Raw genomic sequence first — 20,752 nt, 5'->3', positions numbered from 1 at the left:
CTTCGCATGAGGTTCGGTGCTTCGAGTTTCTCCTCCGCATTGACCAGGACCCCCTCGGCATCAAGGGGCTCCCAGATAAATTTTCCGAGTTCGTCGACGGTGTCGAGCTAGCCGAGTTGCTACTACGGGAGGTCAGCTGCAAATTTTGCCGGTGGCCTACGGCAGGGCAAGATGTACCTGCACACCAGGTGGGACAAGTTCGCCCGTGACCACGATCTCGAGCCCGGCTGTCAATTCACCTTGCTTTACGAGGAGTGTGGCGAGATGATCGTAAAGGTGTTCGACGACACATCCTTCCGAAGACACTACCACACTAGCGAGTCCGGCTAGGACACCGACAGTTAGAACTGTCACAGTGTTCTTTCTTTGCAGCAAAGATGGCCACGGGCTAATTGAACCCACTAGTGGAGATTTCTATATGTTCTCCCTTGGTAGGAACAACATGGCTATCATTGTGAGCTGGATTTTCCAGTTTGGGTGATTAAGAATGCCTGAGAGTGCTCTTTCTTCGCGGGGAACAGAAGAAACATGTGATGCTACACACGTTAGGTTTCATCATTTTGCAATGTTTTAACCATGTTCCCAGCTATGTATTAGTTTATGTAATGTTCGTATCTATGTTTAAATGAAGGAGAAAAGAATAGTTGAGAAAAATGTGTCAAGACGCTAGGGGCACCCCTGACTTAAACGGACGCGCGCGGATAATTTGGCTTTCCGAAATGCGACCATAACATCTTGGGGATACATGCTGAAAGATTGCTGCTCTAGCCAATTGAACCAAAAGTCCGAACCGATGGAAAAAGGCTAACGGTGTATTTATATTCAACACTCCCCCTCACGTCTAGGCTATTTTAGTCCTTAGCGTGGGTTTGGTGCGGGCCGCAGAATCTTTTTTCTTTTGTTTTAAAACTGCGTGAGCACGGTCTTGAACTTAAGACCTCTTGGCTCTGATACCATGATTAATTACTCACTAGCCGATTGAACCAAAAATCTGAACTGATGGAAAGAGAGGCACTGTATTTATATTCAACACATGCAATTTTCTGTAGGCTGGTCATCCAATCTGAGCGTAAAAAACAGCAGAAAAATAGGTGTTCATGCTCTGTAGTTTTGGTATGTACTCCGAAATCACTGCCTGGCAATCGACCGCTTGCGCGGTGCGCGATTCAATTCCCTTTCAGCGCTGTTCTTGTTTGTCATTTTCTGGCGCAGCTTGCAACGACGCGTTGTTCTTCCATTAGAGCAATTCTAATAGTATAGTCAACTGTTGGCTATAATAAGATGTCATGTCATTTGTAGTCACCATATAGCTAACATGTATAATAGTTGGCTACAAGAATGAACTACTTTACTAATACATGGCCCACCTCTCTTCTCTCTCCTCCAACTCATCTAAGATATATTATTTAATGTCTTATAGCCAGCTGACTGGACTCTATTGTACTTGCTCTTATCATATTTTCTGTCGTTTCCGTACACATGCGTATGATCCCACATGCATTTACAAATTGCATGCATTGGTTAAACTTCACTGACACATGCATGTGCAAGTAATGACTTTTTTGCTTGCTTCCGTTTTCGTTTCCCCACAGGACATGTAGGCCGGCCACATGCATCCATTTTTCGTTTTGCCACGACGCAAGCACTTTGATTCTTTTTACTTTTTTCCTTTTTATGAAAGATAGTACTAGTAAGATACGAGATTACCTCATATTATTTAGGCTTGCTTTTTTAGAACTTTTTATCAATTTCCTTTTTTTCTTTTTTCCTTTCTTGTTGTTATTTATGTGTTAAATTTCATATTATTTGGATAAACCTTTTTTTTTATTTTCACAATTCCCTTTTTTCTTGGTACGCTAATTCAAGTTTCGTTGGACCAACTTTTTATAATTCCCTTTTTCGGGCTATTGGTTTTTAGGAGGAAATAATGGGTGGGAAAGTCACTTGTAATTCACATGAACTACCACTTGCAACTTAAATAAACTACTAATTTCAACACTTGTTATTTCGTACGCTAATTCTTGTTTTTCGATTAACTTTTATAATTCTATTTTTTGGGCTAGTGGTTTTTAGGGAAAAATAAAGGGTGGGGAATTCACTTGCAACTCAAATGAACTACCACTTGCTACTCAAATTAAATACCATTTTATGTTGTAAGCTAAAAAAAGTCTCTAAAATATTCTAAATGAAATTAAATTTTAGGGTTGCTATTTATTTATTTTTACGGTTAATAAATAACGGGGCACCGTGGTGATAGCTTGTAAACAACAAAAAAAGAGTCGCTACCATATTCTAAATGAAATTAATTTTTTAGGGTTGGTAGTTATTTATATTTACGGGGCACGAGGTTGATAGCTTTTAAATTAAAAAAGAGTCGCTAAAATATACTAAATGAAATACTTTCTAGGATTGGTAGTTATTTATATTTACCGTTGATAAATAACGAGACACATGGTTGATACCTTGTAAATTAAAAAATAGTTGCTAAAATATTCTAAATAAAATCAACTTTTTAGGGTTGGCAGTTATTTATTTTTACCGGTTATAAATAACGGGGCACCGAGTTGATCGCTTGTAAACATAAAAAAGAGTCGCTAAAATATTCTAAATAAATTAACTTTTTAGGATTGGTAGTTATTTATATTTACCATTGATAAATAACGGGGCACAAGGTTGATAGCTTGTAAATTAAAAAGAGTCACTAAAATATTCTAAATGAAATACTATATTTACCTTTGATAAATAACGTGACATCGGGTTGATACCTTGTAAACTAAAAAAGAGTTTCTAAAATACTCTAAATAAAATTAACTTTTTAGGGTTGGTAGTTATTTATATTTACCGTTGATAAATAACGGGGCACCGAGTTGATATCTTGTAAACCAAAAAATAATTGCTAAAATATTCTTAATTAAATTAGCTTTTTAGCTTGTAAACTAAAACACAATCGCTAGACAATTCTAAATGAAATTAACTCAAATAAAATAAAACTTGTAAATTAAATAAATATCATTTTTCAACTTAGTTAGATTTTCGGGCTTTTCACATTTTAACATTGATAAATAGCAGGCATAAGGTTGAAAATTTTTGAGCTAAAAATATTTGCAAAAATATTCTAAATGATATTAGCTAAAAAAGTCATCAAATTTTTGAAATGAAATTTTCTTCTCGGGTCAGCAACTTTTCACATTTACCGTTGATAAATAGCGAGAAAAGGGTTCATAACTTTTGAGCTAAAAAAATCAAAAATATTCTAAATGGAATTAGCTTTTCGGGTTGATAATTTTTCACATTAACCATTAATAAATAATGGGAAGATATCATAAAAATATTCTAAATAAAATTGACTTTTGGGAGTAAATTTTTAATTTACCATTGATAAATTACGGGCGGAGAGGTTGATCACTTGTGAACTAAAAAAAGGTGGCAAAATATTCTTAAGGATATTAACTATTAGGGTCGGTAATTTCTCGCATTTATTGTTGATAAATAGCAGGCAGAGGGGTTGATCACTTGTGACCTAAAAAAATTGACAAAATATTCTTAAAGATATTAACTATTAGGGTTGATAATTTCTCGCATTTATTGTTGATAAATAATGGGTAGAGGGTGAATAACTTGTGAGCAAAAAACTTTATCAAAATATTTCATATGAAATTAGCCTTTTAGGTTGGTAACATTTTAAATTTACCATTGATAAATCATGTATTTGAGGGTTGATAACTTTTAGCTCGATTTTTTTTGTCAAAACATATCAATATGGATGCTAGTTTTAAAGATCTCGTCGAGACCAATCCATTGGTGAAAACGGATCTTAAATCGGAGTTGTCGTTTAAGAGATAAAACATTTTAAAATTTTGAATTAGAAAATATTCTCACTGGCATCAGCTTTTTGTGTCTCGTAGTGAATACATGCAAAGCTTCCATAAATGGCATATTCGAAAGAAAAAATATATAACGGGAAAAAATACCGGTTTGACAATTTGTCAGCCAAAAAAATCAAAATATTACAGTAAAATTTAAATTTTAAGGGTTGATAACTTTTTATTTTTACCGTTAATAATTCACCTAAAAAAGGGTTGATAACTTCTAGTCCGAAAAAAATATTGTCAAAATATATCATCATGAGTGCTAGTTTTGAAGATCTCGTCGAGACCGACTTATTGGTGAAAGCAGATTTAAAATCAGAATAGTCGTTTGAAAGATAAAACATTTTAAATGTTGGTTTTCGTTGTATGCATGAGAGTTGGATGCATGCACATGGGTAATTAGGGGTTAATTAGAAAGGCACCCAAGCGAACAAATAAAGAAAGGAACAAGGACACGGAATCTTTTGGCTGCCATGTGAAAGGAAATGGAGGAACCGGCCAATGTCATTTAGTGATTAGTGAATAGAGGACCACAGTATGACATGTCGGAAACTGACCGCCCTAGCATTCGACCGCCAGTTAGGGACGCCCTATGTACTCATAGTCTTCATGGCTAGAGTGTTTGGATTTTGGAGAAGCCAACCATATGCTTACAATGGGTCAGACATACACTCACACTTCATCCTTTAAAGCCTCTGACTGCATGATTGCTTCTCAGTAAGTTTGAGATTGGCACCTATTTTTGCATGTATAATAGTTGCTAGACTTTCTTGATTTACTCGCTTCGTACTCATGGATTAGAGAACTCATTGTCGAGAACTGGAAATGAAACTATACCCCTACTAGAGTACTAGGCAGTTGGTGTCCTTCTTTTTCATGTTTTCTGTTACCGCAGAGATAAACTTATCTTGTGTCTTTTGTCCATGTCAGCTAAGAGCATCTCTAGCAGAGTCCGTAAAAAGGCCAAAACCGAAAAATAACCGCCATTATACGAGTTCAGTTTAGAAATCGGCGCAGATCTGTTACTGCAAATGGGACGAAACCAAAAAAAAATTTACAGGTCGAGCCTGAAATCCAAACTCCGCCCCTTTGTAGGGGTTGAAAAGTTGAACTGAAGGCTAAACTGTATTCTCAGTAGCGTTTTGGCGGGCTGAATCTTCAGCTCCGAACAATGTAGTTCCGCCGGAGGATTTCCGGAATAGGACCAAAATTCGGCAAAATCCGGCCGGAGCTGCGCGGGGCGGCGCGGGGGCGGCGGCGGGGCGTCACAGGGCCAGCACCGGAGCGGCGGCTGGGCCAGCGCGGGGGACGGCGCCGGGGCGGTGCGGGGCTAGAGCCGGGGGCAGCGGGAGACGGCGCGGGGCCAACGCCGAGGCAGCGCTGGGCGGGGCCGGTGCGGGCGGACCTCGGCTGGAGATGGGGGGGGGGCGGGCGGGTGGTGGTTGCAAGCAGGCAGAGGTATACAGTTTTAGTTTACGGGTTCTGATCTGCGCCGGCACTGTTTCGACCCGTAAATATGAGTTCAGTGGCCTAAACTCGCGTTTTACAGTTTGCATGTTTACGGGCTCTATTAGAGAGCGATGCCAGGCAACCAAAGACGCTTCCAAAAGATTCTTCAGATAAGGATAGGTGATCATTGGTCAATCAGCCTCTCCAAGGAATTCGTGTGGCGTGGCAGGAAAGCCTAGATATTAGCATGCATACGGAGTGTAAACATGGCAATTCATCGTCGATAATTGTGCGAGAATCTAACTAGAGATTGTATATGGAACATCGAATCATACAGCATAAATGCAAACTTATCCCGGACGATATCCATGCACAAATAGAAAGATTCTCCCCAATATATCGATTATAGCCATCTTTTTAATGTGATTGCACGCTTCTTTTACCACTTTTTTGCCTGGATCACACGTTGATACTTGGGTATATATATGTGGACACCGTACCCCAACCAAGGCACCTGTCATTGTTTCTCCGAGAGAAAACCTACTCTGATCTGACCAAACAAGCCAGCCCAAAAAAATTCTCCATGGACACCAACTGTAGGAACCGCTTCCTTACAGCGATCCTGCTCTCGGCGCTTCTTCTCGCTTGCTTGGCTACCCATGCGCACTGTAAGTTGCATCCCGATCCACTTATACTTATCTTCATGATCCACCGAGACATGCTGGCTAATAATTTTACTTCTTCACAAGTCTTTACGTACGGCATTCTCAATTGATTCTCTAGTTTTGGTTTGCTCCTTCTATGAAACTCTTCCCTGCTGATAAACAATAGACTAATATGGATTTTCTTCTTGTTCCATAGGCCGAATATTCGAGGAAGAAACGGGGAAAGGCGTCAAGGTCAATATACCTGGAATGTGTGCCCATCGGTGCAAGGGCGATTCTTGCGAGTTCTGCTGCATACTAGAGACCAAGGATAACCCTTGCTACGCCAAGTTAGATCAGTGCGTGCAACTTTGCCCAGATGCACCACCACATCTTGTGTAATCCGACCATATAGCTTGCTGTCCATGGATAATGCGTGATCGGAATAAGATGGCAATATGCATCAATCGATGCAGGGCCCGGGATCCACCGTTTCGAAAAAGAAATAATTATTTGCATTTTATGAGTTGAGAATCAAGTTATTTTAGTTCTCTATGAACCTTGTCGTATAATTAGTTGGTCTTATCTGGGATTTTTTACATGAGTTTGTCTTATCGTTTGCTCAACACAAGTCTTCTCAATCATAGAGTAATAAGATAACCTGTATCTACATCTCCATCTCTATCTCCCAAAACGTGAAAGCGGAAAGTAAACCACGTAATTTGTAGAGGCAACTCGATCCAACGGTCTGCAGTCTGCTCGGTATGCCCCCTTTACAAAAAATAGTTCATGGTTTTCAATGCAAATCAATAGTGAGCATCAAAATTTAACACTTAATTTTGAAGGGTCTAAATAGTCAACAAAATTTCAATCGAAGGCAAGGTTACTTAGTTTGGAAATAATGTAGTTAGCATGTTTGTTTGGAACCCGCATTATCTCATGACGGTCAGTGCACGAAGATTGGTGACTCATTTTTTACAAAAAGACCCTAGGTTTTATCAGATTCATATTAGAAAGTCTTGCTGCTTATAAATTCTTCACAAAATCCAATGTGGATCCACTTTTGTCATTCTAAAGTTCTTCACAAAATTGCAGTGTGTATCCATTGTTGCAATTATAAGTAACATTTTTTTAAATGAAAAAATCCATGAAATGTCATAAGAAATCACATATCTCTTGATTTCAACCATAGCTCTCTATGAAGTTCTTCACGGGTCTTCATAAGAAACCATGTTTGGGCATGAATATCTAACACAAATAAAAACGTATCTTTGAAAAATCCTTCAGAATATCCATCAAAAACATGAATTGGATCCATTTGTTTGTCCATGATCCTAACAACCAGTGGATCCAGGAGATTCAACAAAGATCCTAACAAGATCCTACGAAGATCCTAACAGAGAAAAAGAGGAAGAAAAGAAAAAAAATGGAACTACGGCGGCGTCCACCCGTCCGACTGCTGAGATCTCGCCGGAGAAAGCCACGGGGAAGCAGCGCCATCCAAACACGGCGACTCTAGTTTGGCGGAGGGCACGTGGTGGCCCCGTTCGAGCACGCCGGCGCGCCCGAGCAGGGAAGAAGCGGCCAGACATCCGACCACGCCAGCGCGCGGGAGGTGGAGGGCGGCGACGAGGAGGGGGCTCTCTCTCCTGAGATCCGGCGTGCATGAGGGTGTCGAGGCTCGCTGGAGCAGGGCGGTGGTTGGCGGCAGGATTTCAGAGGAAATGGTCTAGGGTTTCAACCCGATTTGCCCTATTTATACGGAGATATCTGAGGACTACATCCGGATTAGAAATAAGTGGAGGATTCTTTTTGCAAAATGACCACGCGCGAATCACCACGCATAACGAACGGCCGGGACATGGGCCGGGCGCCATATTGTCCGCTCGTTGTAATTATCGTTTTGTTTGCTAGGACCGGTTGAACCTTGCTATGCTATCTCCCAGTTCGTTCATAGTCTTTCTTGCCGGCCACTGCAAGGTCGGGGCCGCCGCCCATCTGTACATGCTTAGAGCATCTCCAGCCACGTCCCCCAAATCGTCTCTCAAAGGAATTTGGGACGCACCGGACCAAAAAATCGTTACCAGTCGCGCGTCCCAAATGTCTTTTTGTCCGGCGCGGACCAATACGGTGTCCGGCGCCCCGAGCCCGTCCCCGCTACACAGGGGATGCTCCGGGCACGCCGGACACAACGAAATGAGAGGCGAGGAGGCGCAGGCCTGACGCATCAGCGGCTCGGACGCTCAACCGCTGCCTACGTAGAGATGGTGCAGTTGCCGGGAAGGGGAACCGTCGCATTGGCAACCGCGTCGACCGACGCGCGAACCGCTGGAATGGAGCGCGAACTCCTCGGAAGAACAACCGCCGTTGTCTTCGACTTCTGCGCTGATGTCTACGTGTGCTTCTATTCTTGTAGACAGTGTTGGGCCTCCAAGAGCAGAGGTTTGTAAACAGCAGCAAGTTTCCCTTAAGTGAATCACCCAAGTTTTATCGAACTCAGGGAGGTAGAGGTCAAAGATAGTCCTCTCAAGCAACCCTGCAATTAAGATACAAGAAGTCTCTTGTGTCCCAAACACACCTAATATACTTGTCAGATGTATAGGTGCACTAGTTCGGCGAAGAGATAGTAAAACACAGGTGGTATAGATGGTGGTAATATTGCAGGAAGTAAAGATGCAGTAAAACAGTAAATAAGCGATGTTTGCCGTATTTGGAAACAAGGCCTAGGGATCCTACTTTCACTAGTGGACACTCTCAACATTGATCACATAACAAATAAATAACTTTTCCTCACTTGTGCTACATACACTCTCTTGTTTGATAACAAACACCATTCATTGTGTAGGGCTACAAGAGCTCCCTCAAGCCGGAGTAAACAAGCTCCACAACATTCGGAGTTCATATTTAAGTAACCTCTAGAGCATAATAGACCGTTGCAATTTAGACCGAGTACTAACATAGCATACACACTGTCACCTTTAAGCTATGAAAGGGGGAATAGATCACATCAATACTATCATAGTAATAGTTAACTCCATAATCTACAAGAGATTACAATCATAACCTACGCCAAGTACTACATATGCACACACTGTCAACTTTACATCATGGAGGAGAAATAAACTACTTTAATAACATCACTAGAGTAGCACATAGATTAATAGTGATACAAAGCTCATGATCACATGAAGATCACGTCATGGGAGAGAGAGATGAACCACATAGCTACCGGTAGAGCCCTCAGCCTCGGGGGAGAACTACTCCCTCCTCATCATGGGAGACAGCAACGGCGATGAAGATGGCGGTGGTGTCGATGGAGATGACTCCGGGGGCAATTCCCCGTCCCGGCGGCGTGCCGGAACAGAGACTTCTGTCCCCCGAATTGGAGTTTCGCGATGGCGGCGGCGCCCCTGGAGTCTTTCTGGAGTTTCATCAATTGGTGTCGGGTTTTTAGGTCGCGAGGGACTTTATAGGCGAAGAGGCGGCGTCGGAGGGGCACCAGGGCGCCCTCCCCATAGGTCGGCGCGGCCAGGGGGCCACCCGCGCGGCCCTGTCGTCTGGGGGCCCTGGGCCTCCTCTTCGTCTCCCCTTCGGTGTTCTGGTCCGTCTTGGTGAAATAAGATGTTTGGCTTTCGTTTCGTCGAATTCCGAGAATATTGCCCGAACAGCCTTTCTGGAACCAAAAACAGCAGAAAACGAGAGCCGGCACTTCGGCATCTTGTTAATAGGTTAGTTCCGGAAAATGCATGAAATCATTATAAAGTGTGAGCAAAACATGTAGGTATTGTCATAAAACTAGCATGGAACATCAGAAATTATAGATACGTTGGAGACGTATCAAGCATCCCCAAGCTTAGTTCCTACTCGCCCTCGAGTAGGTAAACGATAAAAAGAATAATTTCTGAAGTGACATGCTACCAACATAATCTTGATCAACAATATTGTAAAGCATATGAGATGAATGAAGTGATTCAAAGCAATGGTAAAGATGATGATTAAACAACTGAATCATATAGCAAAGACTTTTCATGAATAGTACTTTCAAGACAAGCATCAAAAAGACTTGCATAAAAGCTAACTCATAAAGCAATAGATTCTTAATAGAAGGTTTCGAAGCAACACAAAGGATGATTAAGTTTCAGCAATTGCTTTCAACTTGTAACATGTATATCTCATGGGTAATTGTCAACATAAAGTAATATAACAAGTGCAATAAGTAAACATGTAAGAATCAATGCACACAGTTGACACAAGTGTTTGCTTCTAAGATAGAAAGGAGTAGGTAAACTGACTCAACATAAAGTAAAAGAAAGGCCCTTCGTAGAGGGAAGCATGGATTACTATTTTTGTGCTAGAGCTTTTGTTTTGAAAACATAGAAATAATTTTGTCAACGGTAGTAATAATTCATATGTGTTATGCATAAAACTTCCTACAAGTTGCAAGCCTCATGCATCGAATACCAATAGTGCCCGCACCTTGTCCTAATTAGCTTGGATTTACATGGATTATCATTGCATAACATATGTTTTAACCAAGTGTCACAAAGGGGTACCTCTATGCCGCCTGTACAAAGGTCCAAGGAGATAAATCGCATTTGATTTCTCGTTTTTAATAGATCTCAACTTAGGACATCCATACCGGGACAACATAGAAAACAGATAATGAACTCCTCTTTAATGCATAAGCATTCAACAACAGATAATATTCTCATAAGAGATTGAGGATTAATGTCCAAACTGAAAACTTCCACCATGATACATGGCTTTGGTTAGCGGCCCAATGTTCTTCTCTAACAATATGCTTACTCAAACCATTTGATCATGATAAATCACCCTTACTTCAGACAAGACGAACATGCATAGCAACTCACATGATATTCAACAAAGGTGTAAAAAGTTGATGGCGTCCCCAAAAACATGGTTACCGCTCAACAAGCAACTTATAAGAACTAAGATACATAGCTACATATTCATCACCACAATAGTTTTTAAGCTATTTTCCCATGAGCTATATATTGCAAAGACAAAGGAATGAAATTTTAAAGGTAGCACTCAAGTAATTTACTTTGGAATGGCAGAAAAATACCACATATAGGTAGTTATGGTGGACACAAATGTCATGGGTTTTGGCTCAAGGTGTTTGGATGCACGAGAAGCATTTCCTCTCAGTACAAGGCTTTGGCTAGCAAGGTTGTTTGAAGCAAACACAAGTATGAACAGGTACAGTAAAACTTACACAAGAACATATTGCAAGCATTATAAGACTCTACACTTGTCTTCCTTGTTGTTCAAACACTTTTACCAGAAAATATCTAGACCTTAGAGAGACCAATCATGCAAACCAAATTTCAACAAGCTCTACAGTAGTTCTCCACTAATAGATTTAAACTACATGATGCAAGAGCTTAAACATGATCTATGAGAGCTCAAAACAACTGCCAAGTATCAAATTATTCAAGACCATATGAAGTATTTTCTGATTCCAACCAAATAACAATGAACGAAGCAGTTTTCAACCTTCGCCATGAACATTAAAAGTAAAGCTAAGAACACCGGTGTTCATATGAACGAGCGGAGCGTGTGTCTCTCCCAAACAAAGAATGCTAGGATCCGATTTTATTCAAACAAAAACATACAGACGCTCCAAGTAAAGCACATAAGATGTGACAGAATAAAAATATAGTTTCACTAGAAGTGACCTGATAAGTTGTCGATGAAGAAGGGGATGCCTTGGACATCCCCAAGCTTAGATGCTTGAGTCTCTTTGAAATATGCAGGGATGAACCACGGGGGCATCCCCAAGCTTAGACTTTTCACTCTTCTTGATCATATTGTATCATCCTCTTCTCTTGACCCTTGAAAACTTCCTCCACACCAAACTTAAAGCAAACTCATTAGAGGGTTAGTGCATAATCAAAAATTCACATATTCAGAGGTGACATAATCATTCTTAACACTTCTGGACATTGCCCAAAGCTACTGAAAGATAATGAAACAAAGAAATCCACTCAACACAGTAAAAGAGGCAATTGGAAATAAAAAGGCAGAATCTGTCAAAACAGAACAGTCCGTAAAGACGAATTTTTCTGAGGCACTTAACTTGCTCAGATGGAAAAACTCAAAACTAATGAAAGTTGCGTACATATCTGAGGATCACGCATGTAAATTGGCAGATTTTTTTGATTCTTCTACAGAGAGAAGGACGTGAATTCGTGACAGACAGCAAATCTGTTTCTGCGCAGTAATCCAAATCTAGTATCAACTTTACCATCGGAGACTTTTCTTGGCACAATAACATGATAAGGAGAGGTTGCTACAGTAGTAACAACTTCCAAGACTCAACAAAACAGTAGTAAAAATAAAACCATGGGTTATCTCCCAAGAAGTGCTTTCTTTATAGCCATTAAGATGGCCTCAGTAATTTTAATGATGCTCTCGCGAGAATAGAAAATGAAGCAAAAGGAGCATCAAGAAGCAAATTCAAAACACATTTAAGCCTAACCCACTTCCTATGAAAAGGAATCTTGTACACAAATAAATTCATTAAGAACAAAATGATAAGCATAGGAAGATAAAACACAGGTAACTTCAAAATTCTCAACATAAAGAGGGGAAACATAATATTATTAAGATGCATATAACTGTGTTTCCCTCTCTCATAATAACTTTCAGTAGCATCATTGATGAAATCCACAATATAACCATCACTTAAAACATTCTTATCATGGTTCATATGCATAAAAGTATCATTATCAAGAATTTGAACATGGTAAACAAGTTGCATACTAAGGGAATGGTTTTTGGCAATCCCATCATAACTATGACAAGTTTCATAAGGATAATTATAACATGTGTCATATCCATCTCTATAACGATTATCTAAACCAGAATATATAATATCATCATTTTCACTAAAAGTAAAGGTCTCAAATATAGGATCTTCAAGCACAACATCCCCAAGCTTAGAGCTTTCAATATCATCGTTTGAGGGAACATGGATAGTGCTAACATCATTACTTTCATAATCGGTACCAAAGAGATTTCCAATATCAAAGGTAGTGTGCTCTTCCAAATCATGATCCCTAATATGGGTAAAGGGCATAGGAAGATCATTGTACTCAGATTCATTATCATAATAATCATTAGGAGCAACATACTTACGGTTACCTATTGTTATCTCATACGCGCGGGGATATGCCGTTCCCTCTTTCTTCTTATTCCCCCTCTTCTTCCTCTTCTTCGTTCCCTTCTTCTTATTTTCCTTCTCCTCGTTCCCTTCTTTATGAGGAAGAGGCTTGAAGGGAGGCTTCTCCACATAACCTGCTTTATTTCCAGAAACAATAGAAAAAACTTGGGAGGATTCCTCCTTTTCATTAATAAGTTCGAAACACACAGCTGTCCTATCATATTTTGGCAAAGTGTCATCTTCTAAAATATTTTGTATGTAAGTATTTGTGTGGCAATTATCAATGCAATAAGAAAGACACCCATGCAGGACACTATTAATATCAAGAGCACTCATATCCACCAAAGAAGTTTTTCTCAATAATGATGACCCACAAGTATAGGGGATCGCAACAGTCTTCGAGGGAAGTATTACCCAATTTATTGATTCGACACAAGGGGAGACAAAGAATACTTGTAAGCCTTAACAGCGGAGTTGTCAATTCAGCCGCACTGGAAACGGACTTGCTCGCAAGAGTTTATCGAGTAGTAGCAGTTTTATGGCAGTGGAAATAGCGAAATAACGACGAGCGGTGAAATAAAGACAGCAGTAGTGATTATAGTAAACAGCAGGATTAAAATATCGTAGGCACGAGGACGGATTTAACGGGCGTTGCATGGATGAGAGAAACTCATGTAACAATCAAAGCATGGGCATTTGCAGATAATAATAAAACGGTATCCAAGTACTAATCAATCAATAGGCATGTGTTCCATATTTAGTCGTACGTGCTCGCAATGAGAAACTTGCACAACATCTTCTGTCCTACCAGCCGGTGGCAGCCGGGCCTCTAGGGAAACTATCTGGATATTAAGGTACTCCTTTTAATAGAGTACCGGAGCAAAGCATTAACACTCCGTGAACACATGTGATCCTCACATCACTACCATCCCCTCCGGTTATCCCGATTTCTGTCACTTCGGGGCCTTTGGTTCCGGACAGCGACATGTGTATACAACTTGCAGGTAAGATCATAAACAACGAATATCTTCATGAATAAATAAATAACATGTTCAGATCTGAGATCATGGCACTCGGGCCCTAGTGACAAGCATTAAGCATAACAAGTTGCAACAATATCATAAAAGTGACATCTACGGATACTAGGCACTATGCCCTAACAATCTTATGACTATTACATGACCAATCTCATCCAATCCCTACCATCCCCTTCAGCCTACAGCGGGGAATTACTCACACATGGATGGGGGAAACATGGCTGGTTGATGGAGAGGCGTTGGCGGTGATGGCGGTGAAGATCTCCTCCAATTCCTCGTCCCGGCGGAGTGCCGGAACGGAGACTTCGGCTCCCGCGACGGAGTTTCGCGATGTGGCGGCTCTCCGGAGGGTTTCGGCGACTTCGACTTCTCCTCGTGCGTTTTTAGGTCGAACCCGATAAGTAGTCCAAAGGGGCGTCGGAGGCCAGCCGAGGGGCCGGACCACATGGCCGCGCGGGCCCCCCCTGGGCCGCGCCGCCATGTGGTGTGGGGCCCTCGGGCCTCCACCTCCTTTGCCCTTCTGGCTCCGTCAATATTTTGGTAAAATAGGGCCATCCGAAGAAATTCCGAGGATTTTCCCGAAAGTTGGATTTCTGCACAAAAACGAGACACCAGAGCAGTTCTGCTGAAAACAGCGTTAGTCCGTGTTAGTTGTATCCAAAATACACAAATTAGAGGCAAAACAATAGCAAAAGTGTTCGGGAAAGTAGATACGTTTTGGACGTATCAAATAACTCTTCACACACCAAAAATAAAGTAAGTTCATCATGCTGATTAGGAGTGATTTCATCATCACAATACAAATTTACAGCACTCATAAGGGTCGAATTATCATTGGAGGAGCATTGAAAATTAAAATGACCCACTCTATGGCAAAGTTCACAAATAAAAGGATAGAGGGCACAGACTTTTTCACCAAGATCATCTAGAGCCCTAGACCACTTTCTAGTTTTTTCATTCCTGTGATGGATACAATATTCTTCTTCAGTTTTATTCTTTTCACAAGGTCTATGAACTCCACAAAAATTAACATGCTTATAGGAAATAGCATTTTCAGAAGTTTGAACATGTTCATTGCAATCATTAATAACAGTTTCATCCTTCATGCAAGCGTCTTTAAAAGGGTCATGATACTTATAAAAATTCTTCCTAGGCAATTCAAAATGAGAAGCAAAAGCTTTATAAAAATTTGCAACAACTTGAGAGTCAAGACCATAAGTAGCACTCATATTTCGAAATTTATCTGTATCCATAAAAGTTTCAATGCATTCATAATCATAATTTATACCTGACTCTCTACCTTTGTCATTCTCCCATTCTTCAGTATTCTCCTGAATCCGATCAAGAAGGTCCCATTTAAACTCTTCTTTGTTGCGTGTGAATGATCCAGAACAAGCAGTATCCAACAAGGTTTTATCCTGAAAAGAAAGTCTTGCATAGAAATTATCAATGATAACATTACCAGGAAGCTCATGATTGGGGCATTTGAGCATTATGGACTCTCTCCATCATGAGGCCAGAAATTATATATACGGTTTCTCTCTTTGTGAATTTCACTTGGAGGATAGAATTTAGAATAAAATAGAGGCACAATATCCTTTCAATCAAGAGAATGCCCATCCTTCAGCAGTTTATACCAACGCGCCGCTTTACCAGACAACGACATAGAGAATAATTTCTTCCTAACTTCATCCATAGAAATACATGCACACTTGAATAACCCGCATAATTCATCTAAAAACGACAGATAGTTCCATCCCCTTCATAGCGGTTATCCTTAACTAGTTCAATAATTTTCATAGGTATCTTGAAAGGAATATTTTCAGTAGGTGGGTTTAAAATATCACAAGCATCATTAGAGTTATCGCATATGGGAGATAAAGTATTATCAGAGCAAATTTTCTCCCCTAAAACTGGGAAGCTACAAAGATCATAAAAACTAGCTTCCCCAAGCTTAGATTTTTCCATAGCATTAGCAGTAATTGCATTCATATTAATAACATTGCTACTAGCAGGCAAATAAGGTTCCATAGGTTTTTTAATTTTTGCATCAAACAATTCTAAATTAGGAAAAAGATTAAAAAGCTCAGTAAATTTTTTGTTGTTTTCCATTATGCCTAACTAGTGAAAATAAAAACAAGAGACAAAAAGATAAAATTGCAGAATCTAAAGGAGATAGCTTCGAGCACTCAAACATCGGCAACAGTGCTAGGAAATAGCTTAGTAGTCGGAGGATGTGAATACCTTTTACCTTACCTCCCTGGCAACGGCGCCAGAAAATAGCTTGATGTCTACGTGTTCTTCTATTCTTGTAGACAGTGTTGGGCCTCCAAGAGCAGAAGTTTGTAGAACAGCAGCAAGTTTCCCTTAAGTGAATCATACAAGGTTTATCGAACTCAGGGAGGTAGAGGTCAAAGATAGTCCTCTCAAACTGTCAACACCCGGATTTTTAAATCCAGGTGCCTATTATGCCGTACATCGCAATCCCAGGAATGTTGTTGTTGCGAGACATAATAGTTGAATATCATAGAGTCATCATTTATTACAACACATAAGCGTCTTACAAAGATGGATCACATGATCCAATATTACAATAGTAGTTGATCTATTGATCAACGAACATTACAAATAGCGGAAGCGACGTAGTAACGGACTATCTAGTCCACAGGCCAACGCTTGACGTCAGGAGCGGTCCTAGTTGTCGTAGACGTTCTGCTGTCCATCTTCCTCGTACAGCTGTTCACCTTCATAGTCTGGCCATTTGAATAGCCAGGGACAAAGCCATGAGTACTTTTAAAGTACTCGCAAACTAATACTAGTGTAAGCACTACTAATTATGGTAAGGGGATACTAAGCTCTAGGTTTATTTGCATAAAGCCAAGTTTATTTCATAAACATTTAGTAAAGATGCTTGAATCATTAGACTAACTCAAGTGGGAACATTAGTGTCATTCCCACAACTCTGTTGTGATTCAATTCAAAGTCACCATTCGACTTTCAAATTCAAGTCACCAGTCATATGTCACATTTTTGAAAATGGTCTGATAACGGAACAGTATGGCCTTTCCAATCGTCCGTAACCGTGGACACGGCTATTCGAATAGTTCTACACTCTGCAGAGGTCGTACACTTGTGCCACAATATTTGCAATAATCCGTCGGAGTTAATCGGCCTCGATTTATCATACTCCGTATGTGGACTACCAACCATAACCTTTCACTTATATACTCTAGTATAGGCACCTCTCCCCATGAGCTTGGCCTCCCAATGAAGACACACCGTCAGCCTGGGAACTGCACAGGGCTTGGGCCGGACAATTCACCTCATTTCACGTCATTTCACATCAATTCACTTTCAACGGAGGCAGCCTCGGCATAACCCCTATGACGCTTGTTTAGAGGGAACCCATACTAGAACACATAAATTTCTAGTTAAGCCCTTACCCATGTTGGGTATTGTGGGGGTACTTTCAAAATTGGAATGGTATCGCATCCGAACCCAACCATCAGTTTTATATCAAAAATCACCATCTTCTCTTGGTCATATTCACCTTCAAAGTCATTCAATGGAATGAACCATCATTCCAAGGTTTCAAAGTCATTTCATTTCATATGTTCCCATCTAGAGTAGTCAATTTTATTCGTTTAGCACTAGCAACTAGTCATGAGGGGTGCTATCTAGCTTTCATTTCTCTAGACTAAATTTGATGATCTTGTTCTACTCTAGACCAAGTGAATCATGACTCAAAAGTAAACTTTGATAAACCAAAGGCATTAAAGCTTGTGAAGTAAAAACTTGGGATAGGTTCATAAAGTAAAATGTAATGGTGCCTTGCTCTTGTAGAGTTTTGCACTTAACCAGAATATTAGTTTGCAAGAGTAAAGCTTGCAAGAATGTCAGCTTGCAAGAGTATTATCTTGCATTAATATTAGCTTGCAAGAATACTAGCTTGCTTGTATGGGTAATAGCTTGCCTTGATTGGTGAGGTGATCAAAGTGTTCTTCTTCTTCCTCTTGGTAGAATACCTCCTCCTCTTGATAGTCTCCGGTACTAGCATCTATACACGAATACGAGGATACAATCACCAGACAATACTTAAGTACTCTTAATTAGCCTTAGTGGCTCACACAATGATCTAGCATCACTACTTAACATTTATTACAAGATTATGCTAGGGTTTCCTTATTTAGTAATAGGAAAATAATTTCCTCTTTAGGGTTTCTCTTTAGTTGATGAGAACATAATTTCCTCTCATTGAATCTTCTTAAGTTTTAATTTCTCTTATGAATAATATATGACCTAGGTTGACCAAAGTCAACCTCTTCATATTTATTATTTGAGACAAGGATTTAAATGAGATTCCATACCTCATGCAATTTAATACTAACATGGTAGTGATTTAATGCCACCAAATAATTCAATATGAGGTTACATAGACCCTGATCACTACCTCATATTGAATTACTTGAGGACAAGGTTTAAATGAGAGGAATATCTCATATGATTTAACACATAGTTGTAATTTAATTTAAAGGACTACTCTTGAGGTGATTTAATATTCTCAAATAACCAAGGATGATCCCATGTTGACCCAGGTCAACACTTCACACTTAGTATTTGAGAAAAGTGAGTTAAATGAGATTCATTATCTCATGTGATTTAATTAACCTTTGGAAAAATTTAAATACTATTTAGATTTAAAATCTACAAGTGAGCAAGTATGAGCCTAGGAACTTAAAGGTCAACACATTCCTCTATTTTATTTGAGAAAGATGATTTAAATGAGGTGAGCACCTCATACCATTTTAATAACACCTTGCAATGGTTTAATATTATTAATTAATTTAATGTGAGTTTTAATTGACCATGGGATCTACTTCATATTAATTTGGTTGAGGCAAGATTTAAATGAGACCAAAGTATCTCATGTGATTTAATAGATAGGTTTGAAAATTTTAAATACTACTTATGAGAATGATTAAATATTTTCAAATAGGAACCTATGGGTTATTAATGCATGTGTTATCCATTCTTATTGAACTATTTGGACTAATGATTTAAGTGAGAAGCTATACCTCATATAAGTTAAACTATCATCTAAATGATTTAACATCTCTAAGTAACCAAGCATGAGGCTTATTAACCAAGGTCAGTACCTTTAATTGAATTACTTAGGATCACCATTTAAATGAGAGAGAAGCCCCCATACTATTTAAATAATTCTATGTGTATGTATTAAATGGGCTAGAAATGGCTCCATAGCCATTATTTAACTCTAGTCCATGATCATGCAAAACAACTATGCTATATTTTTGCATAAACAATTAGATTATGTCAAATGTGATTTATTAGAGTTGGAATCAACTTAAAATCATTTATAGATAATTTCTAATATTTATTTGAAGTCAGAAAAGGCCCTGCCTTGTTATTTTTATCATTTAAATTTTATTTCGAATTTGGACATGAGGCCAGTGGCATTATTTAGATAATTTCATGAGCTTTCCAAATATATAAAATTTGCTAGATTTGGTTTGGTAGTTTTCAAACTATTCAAAAATTACTAAAGCATCTGCAGGGAGTTCGAAATTAAACAGAAATTTCATTTTTGAATTATTGGGCTTGGCGGGAAAGCAAATAGGCTGAAACGGGCGAAACGGACTTGGGCCGGCCCAGCATCGCTACGGGCTGGATTTGAATTGCCGACTGCGCGAGCGGGGCGACGTGGCGCTATCTGGAGCGTTCACGGGATCGAGCGGCTCACTTCCTCCGGCGAGGTCCAAACCCTACCGGCGGCCAGAGGGGTTGCTAGGGGGTACCTGGGGCTCCGGCGAGGCTCGGCGAGGTGGGCGTTCGGCGTGGAAGACGACGGCGATGCGAACGAGGGTCGCGGGAGGTGCTCGAGGGGTCGGAGTCGTCGTCTTCGTCGAGCTCATCGCGGCGGCGGGTTCCGGTGAAATTCCGGCGGTGGAGTGGGCAATGTGGGGAGGGGAGGTGTCGAGGATGCTCAGAGAAGAGAGGGGAGGTGGCTGGTGTGTTGTGATCGTCCAGGAGCGGCCTCCTTTTATAGGGGGTTGATACGTCTCCAACGTATCGATAATTTCTTATGTTCCATGCCACTTTATTGATGATACCTACATGTTTTATGCACATTATATGTCATATTTATGCATTTTCTGGAACTAACCTATTAACAAGATGCCGAAGAGCCGGTTCTTGTTTTCGCTGTTTTTGGTTTCAGAAATCCTAGTAAGGAAATATTCTCGGAATTGGACGAAATCTTCGCCCAGGGTCCTATTTTTGCACGAAGCTTCCAGAAGACCGAAGAGATAACGAAGTGGGGCCACGAGGTGGCCAGACCACAGGGCGGCGCGGCCTGGCCCCTGGCCGCGCCACCCTGTCATCTGGGCCCCTCGTGTGGCCCCCTGACCTACCCTTCCGCCTACTTAAAGCCTCCGTCGCGAAAACCCCAGTACCGAGAGCCACGATACGGAAAACCTTCCAGAGACGCCGCCGCCGCGAATCCCATCTCGGGGGATTCAGGGAGATCGCCTCCGGCACCCGCGGAGG

The sequence above is a fragment of the Lolium rigidum genome, chromosome 6 (genome assembly GCF_022539505.1).
Source record: "Lolium rigidum isolate FL_2022 chromosome 6, APGP_CSIRO_Lrig_0.1, whole genome shotgun sequence".
Taxonomy (NCBI): Eukaryota; Viridiplantae; Streptophyta; class Magnoliopsida; order Poales; family Poaceae; genus Lolium; species Lolium rigidum.
This window is presented reverse-complemented; position numbering follows the sequence as displayed.